Here is a 12,003-nt window from a genome sequence, read left to right as displayed (position 1 = left end):
CACATGGGATCCAGACATAAGTGTTACCTCAGAACAGTTTATTCTCCTTGGACCATGAAAGTTGTCTTCCTCCCTGTGTAGTGTGGGAATTAAGCAATACATTCCAGATGATTCAGGAGTCTGGCAATCCCATGCACTGACTGCTCAAGGATTTCACTCAACAGTGGGGCTAAAGCTTTGGAAATTGGCTTTTATCATTTTTAATAGGATTGTTTTTAAAAATGTCATCAATGGCATGGACAAGCCATAGATACTGCATAGTACAAAATAGACTATCCAGGCAAGATGTAGCTACCAGTGCAATTGTAGCACATAGGATAAGGGAGTAATGAACTGTTCTTGATGGGATATGAGGTCCAGTTAGTGGAAGGGGACTGATACTTAGTACTGAGAACTAAGGCGGATCCTATGATTTAGAAGGTCATAGACCCCAGAAGGAAGACTTCACTGATTTTTGGCTCAAAGGAAAGGTTCAGCCCATCAAAATGTCTCCATTTATCAGATACACACTTCTTTCCGTCTTGGCTACAGAATCTATTTTCTAAACACAGGAGCACATCCTGAGGAGACCTCAGTCCCATCAGTATAAGACTAGAGGGAACCCTTATGCTGGGCATGGTTGTGCATGACTTTAATCCCAGAACTCAGGAGGCAGAAGAAGGAGGATTGCCATGAGTTCGAGGCCACCCTGAGAATTCAGAGTGAATTCCAGGCCAACGTAGACCAGAGCGAAACCCTCCCTTGATAAAACAACATAAAAAAAAAAAAAAAAGACTAGAAGGACTCCAACCTACTATAGAATACTGCTGAACAGAGTAAATGTCCTTCAGTGTGACTCAAAGGTTGCAGTTGAGTGCTCCAAGATGAGATACAGTGAAGATATGATTAAGTGATAGAAAAATATTACTCTCTGGGAGAACAGGGCTTACATTAACCTGTTTTCCATATACATTATGGTTATCAAAGTGTCTAGAATTCATGGACAACTTGAGGATAAGATTTTGCAGACTAGGGAAGGTCCTTTTCCTTTATGTGAGAAGAAATGGCTGACATTGTGAAAACAGCACTTGAAAATAAATTTGTTGTTACAATGATATTACTTAACACAGTTATAGTTTAGTGGATTGTAGATCATGAAAACTTGGATATTCATAAAAGCCAAATGAGATAAAACCTTTGTGTTTTTTCTTTAAAAGTTTAAAAACATAGGTACTACTAAAATTATTTTTGCATAATTTAAAAAGTGTAACTTCAGCTTAGTATCCTTTGTCTCTCAAGGATTCAAGTATTGGGGGCTGGCTTCTAAATGTTGTAGTGTTGAAGAAATGTGAATAGGAATTGGTCCCTAGTAGATCTTCATTGCTTGCCCAATTCTTGATTTGGATTACTTTTATTCCATCTTTTCTGTTCTTGTACATACTACTCTCCATTGTGATAACATTCATTATGACACATCAAATCCAAAGCACCATGCCAAACTCTTTGAAATTTCATTTAGGTATATTGATCTACAATTCTTAGGTTACTACCCAAAGTAACATAAAATAGAAATCAAATGTAAGGGAAGAGTTTTCCATGCACAGGAGCATGGAGTTTACCAGGTGGGACCTTGAAACAGAATAGGAATTGTTTAACTCACCAGTTTTTTTGATGTGATGATGAAGGGAACATTCATAAAGTGCCTGCAGAAGTTCTGTGACAGTGAAAGTGTTGTTTATGGTCCACATGAAAGGCAGCCAGGCATGAGAAATAATGCCAGAGGAAGAGGCAAGTCTTGGCCTTAATGTACGCTTCCTGTAAAACTAAGAGGATGATTTACCATATCATCATTTTTTTTCCTAAATGTGCTCTTTTTTTTTTGTTTTTCCTAAAGGAATATACCAGCCTTTTGTTCCCATGAAACACAAATTAATGCCAAGCCTGACTGTCTTTCTGGATAGTACAATTTTGAATGTAATATTTAGAGAAGTGTAAATAATAGTGGCCAAGGGACTTGATCATCAGCAATTTTCTTTTTGATTGATTTTTGCTTGTTTTATATCACTCTTGCAAAACGTAATAATAGTTTCAAAATTTTATCCATTGATTGTTTATAAAACTGTGCATATATTTGTGGTAGGCTTCATCTCCTTTATGAGTAACATTAGAGCCTTCATTCTCCAAACTGTGATGAAATAGTAATAGATAATATGTAAAAGTAAGTAATGTGCCACATGCTTGTGAACAATGGTATGCAATATTACATTTGTTCTTTCAAAATTAGCTAAACTACACAGCACAATTCTCCTCAGTCAGTGCCTGAGTGCACATTTCAGAGACCTTAACTACATGCATCCCTGTCCAGAAATATTTCATCTTCCCCAACTGATTCTATGCTCCCTCAAAGAAATTAAAGTACCTACCTGACTTTCCTCCAAAAACATTGAAATGATTATTCTAGGCCAGCAAATCAAGACCACAACATGACAGCATAAATATTCATTTTTATGATTTGAATTTACTGGACTGTGTTTTTTGTTTGATTTGGTAACTGAAAGTGACTGTTATCTTACTGTAGGCAGCAAGTTGCCAATTGCAGTATAAATTAAGTACACTATATTTATTTTTATTTGGCCAGATAGTAGATTATTTTAGCTTTGTGATCATATGATCTTTGAGGATACTGTGACACTCCAAAGCTATAGTGTGAAAACAGCCCTAGGTGATGCATAATGGATGGATGTAACACTTTTTGAAAAATCTCTTGTGGACATACGATCACTATGATTTGCATAACATCAACATGTTTTGAACTATTTGAATTTCAGTATTTTTTTACATATAAATGGTTAGAATTCTACAATACTAATTGAAGACGATAGTTCAATAGCCTGCTATTTATTATACAGATAATAAAATAAGAAAATATATCCTTAAAACACCACAAAATAAAATATGAACTAATATGATATATACAACATTTATACAAATTTTGAGATAACATACTCCAAAATATGAATATTTAATATTCAATCTGAAATTTTGCAAACATGTGTTTTCTTTTTTTTTTTAAGCATTTTCAGTTTTATTATAAAAATGCACACATAACGAAGATCATCACTTCTTGGCTCTATTTGCACTCAGCACTTGCTCTTGAGCAGCTTTCTTTTTTGCTTTGACCATCTCAACTAGCTCCTTGTATCATTTCCTACAGTCCTTTTTTGTCTGGCCAGGAACTGCTTCAGCTATTTTTTCCCACCTTTCAGGTGTATTTACTGGGTATGTTTTCAAAGCTTGTTCCAAATTCTGTTCTACTGTTGTCCAAGGCGTGCAATCTGCATAGACCTTCAAATCGTTCTGAAGGTGTTACATTGTCAGCGTGAGGTACTACTCCATGTTCCTTTTTAAATTTATCAAAGGCCTTTTAGCTAATGTCATCTTTTTTATGAGGGTCCAGGTTTTGGAGACTCCTAGCTTTACCAATAACAACTTTGGCAGTTCTCTTGATGCCAGATGAAGAATGTATGTTCATGTAATTAGCAATAACTTCCCATCTTGAGTTCGTTCCGGCAGAGAAGAGATTCGCAGCTTTAATCAATAACTGCAGATCATCTTCTGACCAAGTGTTGCTGCCACTCCCACTCCCACCAGCTGACTGCTCTGCATTCTTAGACACTTGTCGCATTCGAGCCTCTGCTTCCTCTTCCTTCTCTTCCCTGATTGGCTCACTTACTTCTTCTATCTGCTTTTACAGAGCAGTCTTTCCTCCTTCTTTGTAGATGATGTGAGCACTTCATTCCAGCTCTGTGAACTTGTTAGATCAAACCAACCACAAAGTTTTTCCACTTCTTCCATCATCTTAACTAGTTCTGCCTCAGTGTCTGAAAGTGATTCCACATCTTGCATGCATTTCAAAGTTTTTGTCTTTCTTCCTTAATGGCTTTTTTCTGGATATGTTTTTCTTTCTTTGCCAATAATGCTTGCTGTCTACCTTCTTCTTCTTCTTTCTCTTTAGCCAACCGAGCAGCTTCTAATTCAGCTTGTCTTTGCTTTTCTTTAGCTTCCTGCTCCTTCCGTTTTGCTTCTGCTTTTGCTTTCTTTTCTGCTTCTTTCTTGGCTTTTTCTTCTTCCTTAAATTTTTTTATCCTTGGATCACAGCTATAAGTATTGTCAACTAATGCTCTTATTCTGTTCATTTCTTCTTTTTTTCTCTGTGCTCTTATTGCTCTGTTCTGCTTTTCAATCCATCTCCTCTCATCACGACATTCTGCCTTTTCTTTTTCTTCTTCATCTAAATATGAAAATTTTCTCCAGGAATCAAAATTATACCAAAAAGAATAAAATGCATCTACATCTTCAAATGATGAATTCATATCACCAAGTTTAGGAACATTTTTTTTTAATTTTTATTAACATTTTCCATGATTATAAAATATATCCCATGGTAATTCCCTCCCTCCCCACCCCCACACTTTCCCGTTTGAAATTCCATTCTCAATCATATTACCTCCCCATTACAATCATTGTAATTACATATATACAATATCAACCTATTAAGTATCCTCCTCCCTTCCTTTCTCCACCCTTTATGTCTCCTTTTCAACTTACTGGCCTCTGCTACTAAGTATTTTCATTCTCACACAGAAGCCCAGTCATCTGTAGCTAGGATCCCCATATGAGGGAGAACATGTGGTGCTTGGCTTTCTGGGCCTGGGTTACCTGACTTAGTATAATACTTTCCAGGTCCATCCATTTTTCTGCAAATTTCATAACTTCATTTTTCTTTACCGCTGAGTAGAACTCCATTGTATAAATGTACCACATCTTCATTATCCACTCATCTGTTGAGGGACATCTAGGCTGGTTCCATTATTATAAATTGAGCAGCAATAAACATGGTTGAGCATGTACTTCTAAGGAAATGAGATGAGTCCTTTGGATATATGCCTAGGAGTGCTATAGCTGGGTCATATGGTAGATCAATCTCTAGCTGCTTTAGGAACCTCCACACTGTTTTCCACAATGGCTGGACCAGATTGCATTCCCACCAGCAGTGCAGAAGGGTTCCTTTTTTTCCACATCCCCGCCAACATTTATGATCATTTGTTTTCATGATGGTGGCCAATCTGACAGGAGTGAGTTGGAATCTCAATGTAGTTTTAATCTGCATTTCCCTGATGACTAGTGACGTAGAACATTTTTTTAGGTGCTTATATGCCATTCGTATTTCTTCCTTTGAGAACTCTCTATTTAGCTCCTTAGCCCATTTTTTGATTGGCTTGTTTGATTCCTTATTAGTTAACTTTTTGAGTTCTTTGTATATCCTAGATATTAATCCTCTATCAGATATATAGCTGGCGAAGATTTTTTCCCATTCTGTAGTTTGCCTCTTTGCTTTTTTCACTGTGTCCTTTGCGGTGCAAAATCTTTGTAATTTCATTAGGTCCCAGTGGTTAATCTGTGGTTTTATTGCCTGAGCAATTGGGGTTGTATTCAGAAAGTCTTTGCCAAGACCAATATGTTGAAGGGTTTCCCCTACTTTTTCCTCTAGCAGTTTCAAAGTTTCCGGTCTGATGTTAAGGTCTTTAATCCATTTGGACTTAATTCTTGTGCATGGCGAGAGAGAAGAATCTATTTTCATCCTTCTGCAGATATTTATCCAGTTTTCAAAACACCATTTGCTGAAGAGGCTGTCTCTTCTCCAATGAGTATTTTTGGCATTTTTATCGAATATCAGGTGGCTATAGCTACTTGGGCTTACATCTGGGTCCTCTATTCTGTTCCACTGATCTACATGTCTGTTTTTGTGCCAGTACCATGCTGTTTTTGTTACTATGGCTCTGTAGTATAGGTTAAAATCAGGTATGGTGATACCAACAGCCTCTTTTTTGTTGTTCAGTATTATTTTAGATATTCGAGGTTTTTTATGATTCCAAATGAATTTTTGGATTGTTTTTTCTATTTCCATGAAGAAAGCCTTTGGAATTTTGATAGGGATTGCATTAAATGTGTAGATTGCTTTAGGTAAGATTGCCATTTTCACGATATTGATTCTTCCAAGCCAGGAACAAGGGATGTTTCTCCACTTTCTAGTGTCTTCTGCAATTTCTCGCTTGAGTGTCTTAAAGTTCTCATTGTATAGATTCTTTACTTCCTTAGTTAGGTTTATTCCAAGGTATTTTATTTTTTTTGATGCAATTGTGAATGGGAGTGATTCTCTGATTTCATCCTCTGTGTGATTGTTGTTAGCATATATGAAGGCTACTGATTTCTGTGTATTTATTTTGTATCCTGCTACATTGCTGTAGGTTTTGATCAGCTCTAACAGCTTGCTAGTAGAGTCTTTAGGGTCCTTTATGTATAGAATCATGTCATCTGCAAATAATGATAACTTGATTTCTTCCTTTCCAATTTGTATCCCTTTTATGTGTGTCTCTTGCTTTATTGCTATGGCTAAGACTTCCAAAACTATATTAAATAGAAGTGGAGACAGTGGACACCCTTGTCTTGTTCCTGATTTTAGTGGAAAAGCTTCCAGTTTTTCCCCATTTAGTAATATGTTGGCTGTAGGCTTGTCATAAACAGCCTTTATTATATTGAGATATGTTCCTTCTATTCCCAGTCTCTGTAGGACTTTTATCATGAAGGGATGTTGGATTTTGTCAAATGCTTTCTCTGCATCTAATGAGATGATCATGTGATTTTTGTCCTTCAACCCATTTATGTAATGTATTACATTTATAGATTTGCGTATGTTGAACCATCCCTGCATCTCTGGGATAAAGCCTACTTGGTCAGGGTGAATGATCTTTTTGATATACTCTTGTATTCTGTTTGCCAATATTTTGTTGAGAATTTTTGCATCTATGTTCATTAGGGAGATTGGTCTGTAATTTTCTTTTTTTGTTCTATCTTTGCCTGGTTTTGGTATCAGGGTGATGCTGGCCTCATAGAAGGAGTTTGGTAGGATTCCTTCTTTTTCTATTTCCTGGAAAAGCTTAAGAAGCAATGGTGGTAGCTCTTCCTTAAAAGTCTGGTAAAATTCAGCAGTGAATCCATCCGGGCCTGGGCTTTTTTTAGTTGGGAGATTATTGATAACTGCTCGGATCTCCATGTTTGTTATAGGTCTATTTAAGTGATTAATCTCATTTTGATTTAATTTAGGTAGGTCATATAGATCAAGGAAATCATCCATTTCTTTCAGATTTTCATACTTTGTGGAGTATATGCTTTTATAGTATGTCCCTATAATTTTTTGAATTTCTCTGGAATCTGTTGTGATGTTGCCTTGTTCATCTCTGATTTTATTAATTTGTGTCTCTTCTCTCTTTCTTTTGGTCAGATTTGCTAAGGGTTTATCAATCTTGTTTATCCTTTCAAAGAACCAACTCTTTGTTTCATTAATTCTTTGGATTGTTCTTTTTGTTTCTATTTCATTAATTTCTGCCCTAATCTTTATTATTTCTTCCCATCTACTACTTTTTGGTTTGCCTTGTTCTTCTTTTTCCAAGGCTTTAAGGCGAAGCATTAGGTCGTTTACTTGCGACCTTTCTAATTTCTTAATATAGGCACTTAAGGCTATAAATTTACCTGTTAGAACTGCCTTCATTGTGTCCCAGAGATTTTGGTATGTTGTGTTCTCATTATCATTTGACTCTATAAATTTTTTGATTTCCTTTTGATTTCTTCATTGACCCACTCATCATTTAGTAGTGTATTGTTTAGTTTCCATGATTTTGTGTATGCTCTATAGCCTTTCTTGCTACTGATTTGTAGTTTAATTCCATTGTGGTCAGATAGAATGCAAGGAATTATTTCAATTTTCCTGAATTTGTTAAGATTTGCTTTGTGTCCTAATATATGGTCTATTTTAGAGAATGTTCCATGTGCTGCTGAAAAGAATGTATATTCTGCAGCCTTTGGATGAAATGTCCTGTATATATCTGTTAGGTCCATTCCTTCTATGACCTCATTTAGTCCAGATGCCTCTCTGTTTATTCTTTCCCTGGATGACCTGTCAATTGATGAGAGTGGGGTGTTAAAGTCACCCACCACCACCGTGTTTGGTGTTATCTGTGACCTTAGTTCTAATAGTGTTTGTTTGACGAATTTGGGAGCCCCCATGTTAGGTGCATATATGTTTAGGATTGTAATGTCCTCCTGTTGTAGTGTGCCCTTAATCAATATAAAGTGACCTTCCTTATCTTTTTTTGACTAACTTTGGACTAAAGTCCACCCTGTCTGATATTAGGATAGCAACCCCTGCTTGTTTTCTAGGCCCATTTGCTTGAAACACCGTCTTCCAACCTTTCACCCTAAGATAATATCTATCCTTTGTAGAAAGGTGAGTTTCTTGGAGACAACAAATTGTAGGATCCTGCTTTTTAACCCAGTCTGCAAATCTATGTCTTTTCGTTGGGGCATTGAGACCGTTGATATTAAGAGATATTATTGAAAGGTGTGTATTTATGTTTGCCATTTGTGTGTGTGTGTGTGTGTGTGTGTTACTTGTTCTACCTGTGCTCTCTTCTGTTAACTGGTATTTGAGTATGGCTGGTTTTTTCTAGGTTCCTTATATGTGTGCTTTTCCTTTTGTTCAGCATGGAGGATTCTATCAAGTATTTTCTGTAGAGCTGGTTTTGTCTTCAGATATTCCTTTAACCTGTTTTTGTCATGGAATGTCTTTATTTCTCCATCTATTTGCATGGATAACTTTGCAGGATAAAGTAACCTTGGTTGACAGTTGTTATCTTTCAGAACTTGGAATATATCACTCCAGGCCCTTCTGGCTTTAAAAGTTTGTGTTGAATAATCTGCTGTAATCCTGATGGGCTTGCTTTTGTAGGTAACTTGATTTTTCTCTCTAACTGCTTTCAATATTTTTTCTTTGGTTTGTGTGTTTGGAAGTTTGAGTATAATGTGGCAAGGAGAGTTTCTTTCTGGGTTTTGTCTGGCTGGGGTTCTAAAGGCTTCCTGTATCTGTATTGGCACCTCTTTCCCAATTAAATTTTCCTCTATGATTTTGTTGAAGATGCCTACTATGCCTCTGGAGTGGAGTTCTTCTCCTTCTACTATGCCCTGAATTCTTATATTGGATCTTTTCATAGTGTCCCGAATATCTTGAAATTCCCACTCATACTTTTCTATAAGTTTGTCTTTCTCTTTGTTGGACTGCATTAGGTCTGCCACCTGATCTTCTAGCTTAGATATTCTGTCCTCTCCCTCATCCATCCTACTGGTGAGATTTTCTACAGAGTTTTTTATTTCATTAACTGTGTTCTTCATTGCTAGTAATTCTGACTGGTTTTTCTTTATTATTTCTATTTCCCTATTTATGTCTTGTATTGCGTTCTTTATTTCATTAAATTGGTGTCCTGCCTCTTCTTTGATTCCTTTGATTTCCTCTTTGATTTCCTCTTTGATTTCTTCTTTGATTGTTTTCATGTGTTCTTTGACCTCTTTGAACATATTTATAATTATTCTTTTGAACTCTTTCTCAGGCATTTCCTCTAACTCTTTCTCACTGGAGGACATATCTGATGCATTAATACTTTTAGGTGGATTTATATCGTCTTGCTTTTTAGTGTTTCTTGTGTTATAATGTATATATTTTTGCATCTTGGATTAAGTTAATGCTTGGATTTTCTAGCTAGCTGTGTATTCTTAGCTGTATCAATTGATTTGATGTAATATATTTTCAGGGTAGGACCTTAAGGTATTAGGTGTGGCTCTTAAGATTCTCAGAGTATCTACAAAGATGTTCTTAGGGGTTGAGTTTCCCTGCTATAGGAGTATTCAAGCAGGCTGAGTGGAATAATATACTGGTAGATTCTAAAATTTAACTAAACACTGTACCCATTCCATCAAAAACAGCCCCGAGTATGTATGCAAGAGTAGTTATTATAATGACCAGATCCTCTATCAACAAAGAGGTTTAGATTTCTGGTCTGTTATGGAATCAAAATTATACCAAAAAGAATAAAATGCATCTACATCTTCAAATGATGAATTCATATCACCAAGTTTAGGAACATTTTTTTTATTTGACCACCTGTAATTCCTCTCAAACACTGGTGAAAATGAAAGGCAGGATGGAAATTTTTAAAGTAAGCTTACTGAAGAAATAGCTAGGGGACAGCCTGAACTGTATATCCAGGAAGGAATAAATAAAAAATAGGCTAAAAGATAGGCTGCGGATGGCCCAAGATATGGGTTGGTCGGGTCAACCTAAACTTTATGTCTCAGGAAGAGGGAAAAAAAAATAGTTTCCCAAGACAGCCTGACCAAGGTGTTAAACTCTGGTTTTGCACAAATAAGATATGTAGACATAACTGTACAAGCTTGGCAAATACCCTTGTTGAAACCCCCTCCCTTTTCCCTTCCTTGCTAAAAACCCTATAAAAAGAAACACCCAATAGGGCTCAGGGTCAACTCCTCTGTCTCCCGCGTGAGATACGTGTGGACCCCAGAGCTCTGGTTTCCCAAATAAAGCCTCATGCTTTTGCAGCAAGTTTGGTCTGCCCTGTGTCTTGGGGTGCATGCTATCTCTAGACTTGAGTGAAGGTCTCCCTCTGAGGGTCTTTCAAAAACACTTCAAAGAAGTTTTCCTTTGCTTCACTTTTAGAAGGAACGGAGTTATTGAAAGTAGGATCTACACTGTTAAATGCTCGTCTTTTCAATGGATCAGATAACATTTCATAGGCTTTAGTTATACAGGTGAAATAGTCATTATCTCCTTCTTTGATTGGCTCGCCAGCTACTTTCCGCTTGTCTGGGTGATGCTTTAAAACCATTATTTTGTGAGCTGCTTTGATCTGCCTCTGTGTTGCTATGTATCTTACATGGCCAAGTCCAAGAACTGCATAATGATCTTGGCTCTTCCAGGCTTTGGGGTCAAGTGTTTTCAGCATGGGGAACTCTTCTACCTGTAATTCTTCATCTTCTGACTCCTCTGATAACTCTTTCTTATCCTCCAGTTCCGGAGGTCAGAGCTCAGCTGACCGCGGTGCCCTGGCCCTCCGGCGCTCGGCAGGAGCAGCATGGTGGCGCTGGGACCAGTCCCGTGGCCTGAGCGGCTCATGGCGGGGCACTCTCGGTGTGTCTTCCAGCTCTACCGTACAGTCTGCGCCTCACGCAGGGGGCTCTACGATGCCCCGAACATGTGTTTTCATATAGAAATGAATAAACCAATCACACTATTTTGCATGAATAAGTAAAATAAAAACACACTTAAGGGCTGGAGAGATGACTTAATGGCTAAGTCACATGCCTGTGAAGCCTAAGGACCCAGGTTCGATTCTCTAGGTCCCATGTAACCAGATGCACATGGTGGCTCATGCATCTGGAGTTTGTTTGCTGTGACTAGAGGTCATGGTGTGCCCATTCTCACTTCCTCTCTCTCCCTCTTTCTGTCTCTAATAAATAAATGAATAAATAATAAAATATTTTAAAACACTTAATAAAAATATAGAAACCAGAAGTTATGTGAAGACCATGGTCTACAATTTTTAGTTCTGGAATTAATTAACTTCAGAATGTATAAAATATTTGTGGAAAATTAAAGAATCCTCCAATAAATTTTTTTTTTCCATTGCATTATTACCCCATCTATTTAAAGGTTTACATAAATCAATCTCATTTTTTCTTAATATAGTGTTTTGTGAATAATTATTTAGTAATTGTTAGAGACTAAAAGTGTTGTCTCCAGGATGTGATGCTATTAAGAGATGGTACATTTAAGTGGGTTTGTCTACTTTTAGTAGCAAACTATATTTTCCTGTGTTCTTGTGTGGCATACTGGCCTAGAAACTGCTCCTCTTCCTCAACACTATGTGAGAACACATTGTCCCTTATGATTTACTAAGGATGTGCTGATGTGTTATCACAGCTTAGAAGCACTGGCAACAAGTGAGCATAGAATGAATTTGCTGAAACTGCGAGACAAACAAACTCACTGCTTTCTCTATGATTAACGTTCCACACACTCCTGAAAGCATGTGTATTGTGCCACATTTGGGTGGGATG

General features: G+C 37.0%; 1 pseudogene; it reads right to left on the bottom strand.

Moving 5' to 3' along the window:
- Window positions 1–3,096: 3,096 nt before the first annotated feature.
- LOC101607236 lies at window positions 3,097–10,952 on the bottom strand (annotated as a pseudogene).
- Window positions 10,953–12,003: the final 1,051 nt, after the last annotated feature.

Source organism: Jaculus jaculus, unplaced genomic scaffold (assembly GCF_020740685.1).
Source record: "Jaculus jaculus isolate mJacJac1 unplaced genomic scaffold, mJacJac1.mat.Y.cur u25, whole genome shotgun sequence".
NCBI lineage: Eukaryota > Metazoa > Chordata > Mammalia > Rodentia > Dipodidae > Jaculus > Jaculus jaculus.
This window is presented reverse-complemented; position numbering and strand designations above follow the sequence as displayed.